Source organism: Myotis lucifugus, unplaced genomic scaffold (assembly GCF_000147115.1).
Source record: "Myotis lucifugus unplaced genomic scaffold, Myoluc2.0 scaffold_68, whole genome shotgun sequence".
Lineage (NCBI taxonomy): Eukaryota > Metazoa > Chordata > Mammalia > Chiroptera > Vespertilionidae > Myotis > Myotis lucifugus.
This window is the reverse complement of record NW_005871116.1, coordinates 4,673,861-4,677,791: the sequence shown is the minus strand read 5'-3', so window position 1 is coordinate 4,677,791 and position 3,931 is coordinate 4,673,861. Positions and strand designations below refer to the sequence as shown.

The following is a 3,931-nucleotide window of genomic DNA, read 5'->3' as shown; positions in this document are numbered from 1 at the left end:
CCGCCCCCCCCCCCCTTTTCTCGACCAAAAAAACTAGAGCTGTGGGCCAACATACGCACCGGAGAAAAAATCGAAAAAAAAAAACATTTGCTACTTCTTCGGGCGGCTGGCGGCCTACCTGCTCTGGCCGGTTCCCAAGTGTGAGGTGTGTTCCTGCCCAAGTCAGGGTGCGTTGGGGGTGGCTTACAGAATTGAGACAGACAGGCCATCTGGTCGGAAAGGACGCCCAGGTTTTCGGAGGAGCCAATGAATAATGAACTGGTCCTGCATTTGCGATGCGCGGTTTCTGTTCTGAATGCAGACTCCATGCCTCCAGGGTTCCCGCAGGACCAGGTCCGCAGTCTCTGTGCCAGACCTGGTAGGTCGTGCGGGTGTGGCGTCCAGATCGGACTCGCTAGTTCATTCATGCAGTTCTTTCCATTCATTTTCACGGGCCCTTTACATTTTAATAAGCAATTTAGTGTGCATCATTAGAAAACATTTTTTAAAATGAAAAGTGTGGACTCTCTTTCCCATGTGTTTCAACACAGTGTTCTGGAAATAGAAACTTGCTCTCCAGCCCACCAGTTCTGGCACAAGAAGTTTAATTGCAAACTTTGTGAGGCATAATTTCCTTTTTTTTTTTTCATTAAGACATTTGACTGTGTTATGAGGGATGCAGAGGAAAATAGTATGAAACGGATACTAATTCATGCATTGGCTTTGGATAAATAATAGCCTATGACTTGCATATCAAGATTTGACTTGAAAGAAAGGAAAGTTTGTGAACGTCTGTACAGCGAATGAACTAACCGAGTCTTGCTCTCCCAGAGCTAAATAAACATTTTCTGATTTTATCTAGGGATGGAAGAGGAGAACCCTTCCTTCTCTTGCCCTTTCTGAGTCATAGAACTGGAAAAGTGCTGTGTAGCCCACAGGGAACCAGCTGCCTAAACCTTCTTATGAGAATCAGCAAGGCCAACAATGTAAGAAAGTAAGAAGCAAATGCCAGGCTAGGTTGATAGCGGCTGGTAGGGTGGGTCTGCGTTTGGTCAGTGAGGCGGTTCGGTGCCCTTGAAGTTATCTATTTATTTTGGCTGTGCTGTCTCTCGTTAGCAATTGCAAACTGACTGGAGTTTACAAGTATCACTCAGAAATGCTCATTAGTGACTCCCAAGTAGTGATGACAATAGTGATGTCCTCACCTCCCCCACCATCCTGCTTGGGATGCTCATCATTCTCCTAATACAGACCTGAGCAGTCAGGTCCCTCTCTCTCTCTCTCTCTCTCTCTCTCTAATTTGCTAGGAGGCTTTTGGCATGGCAGACAGGAAAGCAAGAGGAAATCTTTCGTTTTCCGGATTTGTTCTGTGGTGTGGTTGTGTGCCATGAGCAACAGTGGCTGCTGTTCCTTAACCTTCACTCCTCCCCATGTGCCTCACACTGTCAAAGTCAACAGCATCCAATAAGTCAACAACTTCACCAAATATAGAAAGGCCGCTATTAGCCAAGGGAACGTAGGTTTTATAGGTATGGTTCAGTTTGTTCATAAATACAGTAGTCGATGTTGGTCAGAATCCTTAACCAGTGCATTTTTTTTTTAATCATCACCAGAGGACATGTTTACTGATTTTATAGGGAGAGGAGGGGAGAGAGAGAGAAAGAAAAACAAACATTGGAGTGAGAAACATTCATCAGCTGCCTTTCGTAGGGGCCCCAATGGGGACCGAAACCACAGCCTAGGTATGTACCCTGACCTGGCATTGAACCCATGACAGTGTTCTAACCAACTGAGCCACCTGGCCAGGGCTCAACCAGTACATTTTTAAGTTGTTAAACAGTTGGGATGCTTTTTATCCCAAGTCATGGAAACTCCAACTCAACTTAGCCAAGAACATCTTTTCCTGTAGTGCTCTCTCCAGAGGAAGTGCTAGCATACCTGTCACGAATCTCGTCGGCTCATCCAGTCCCTCAGGCCAGGAATGCCTTGTGCCAACTGGCTTAGGCTGTGTTCCTGAGTAGGCACTAGCAAGGGAGATTGAATTACCCTTGGAGGGAGATGGCCACTCTTGGATGTGTGTGTGTGTGTGTGTGTGTGTGTGTAGGGGTGGGGAGGGGAATCTTATGAAGTGCTTGGCTAGTGTGGGGGACCAGGGAGATATCTACACAGAAGTGGGTATTGGGAGAAAGTGGGATATAGCTGCTCAGTGGGCAGGCAAAGAGAGCTACTGTAGAGGTGACGTTGGTAACTTACACTAGCTTTAATTTGGCAAGAATTCTTATGAATAATATTAGCCATATATAGGGTGTCCCCAAAAATGTACACACACTCATTTCTGTAGATTCTTTTAAATTTTGAAAATGAACAGTATGTTAATAAACACTGACTTATAATCATTCAAAGTATATACATTTTTGGGGGACATCTTGTATTTCAGTGGAGACAATTTGGAGTAGATAGAACTTTTAAAGTTAGTTAAACACATTGGTAAATTTAACCTAGAAAAGGAACCTAATTTTTCTGATATGCAGAAAAATTTCCAATATCATATTCCATGCTTAGATGAAATTTAATTTTTGGGAAGGAGGGGACTGTAAATTTATAGTGATTATTTTGTTTCCTAATACAAGATAAAAAACTTAATGGTAACATTTTGAGGGGACAATTTAAACAGACAACAGGGTTAATTTGAAAATATGCTTGAATTATCTTTTATTACTTCCAAGGTTTTTCTTTTTTTCCTGGTTGTTAAGGTGTTAGTCTCCACTCCCTTGCTGGTCCACTCTTCTTCCCTCCCAGGTAGAATAATTATAAAAGCATGAATGAACAAAGAGTCATGTGACTATTGCTTGATTAAACTGGCGGTTTTTGTTAGTTTTCCAAGAGAAGGCTGCCTTTTTAGTGGGCTGGGTGTGTCTTTGGCAAATGAGTTGTTTATACATAGAATCTATTAAGTTGGCAAGTATTTCTACATAAAACTGCAATTTCAGGTTAATAGGTGATGGTTCTCTTTGTGAATGAATCATAGTGGAAGTTATTTAAACATTTCTTTAAGTAAAAAATCTTATGTATGAACAAGAGCTATATATATTAGCATGGATGAGTCACAAATATGTAAGACTAGGTCACTAAAACAGAAGTAGAAGGATATGTACACTCATTTATATAAATTTTAAAATTAAATTCTAGAAATTTACCCTGTAGTTGCACTCATGTGTGAAATAATGAGTTATTTATTGCCATATTTTTTGTAAATGCAAAAGATTGGAAGTAAGTTCTAATAGGACAAAAGTTATGGTTTATCCATACAGTGATATGCCTTGCAAACATGAAAAAAAAAAAGCAAGAGACTTTATGCAATTTAGGGAACAATTTTCAAGGTGTAGTTTTAAGAGGAAAAATAAGGGGATAGTAGAACAATGTGTATAATATACCTACCATCTATCTATATATATAAAAGCCTAAGCGACCGTCTGACTGGTAGCTATGACACGCAATGACCACCAGGGAGCAGACGCTCAATGCAGGAGCTGCTGAACTGCAATGACTTGGCAGCTGCAGTTCTCGGGTGACACACCCGAAATCAGAGAGGAGGGAGCCCAATTCTGGGGTGCGTCACCCAAGAACCACCCTTTTGCAATCCAGGACCCCTCAGGGGATGTTGGAGAGCCAGTTTTGGCCCGATCCCTGCAGGCCAGGCCGAGGGACCCCACCAGTGCATGAATCTGTGCACCGGGCCTCTAGTCCTAATGTATGAAGAGCCAGGGTCCGTCAAGACCTAAACGTCCAGATGGACGACCCAACACCAGGCTAGGGTCTTGGCCTGCGCAGTGGAAGTCAGTCCTGGGTCCCGGCTGCTCGCGGCGTGGTGGCGGGAGGGAGATGTGGGAACAGAGCCATGCTGTGATTGGACTGGCCTCTTGGTCCCTCCCCCCAGGCCCGCAGATCCTGG

General features: G+C 43.4%; 1 protein-coding gene across 3 annotated transcripts in view; it reads left to right on the top strand.

The window, feature by feature from the left end:
• The first annotated feature begins 849 nt into the window (after positions 1-849).
• Positions 850-3,931, top strand: part of PRKAA1 (protein kinase AMP-activated catalytic subunit alpha 1) — a 30,882-nt gene continuing 27,800 nt past the window's right edge. Inside the window, exon 1 of one of the 3 annotated variants that reach the window (XM_023755037.1) lies at positions 850-965. The gene's annotated coding sequence lies outside the window, so the exon portion shown is untranslated. Of the gene's footprint in view, positions 974-3,931 lie in introns of all 3 variants that reach the window. The other 2 variants (XM_006090149.3, XM_023755036.1) reach the window with 2 other exon arrangements.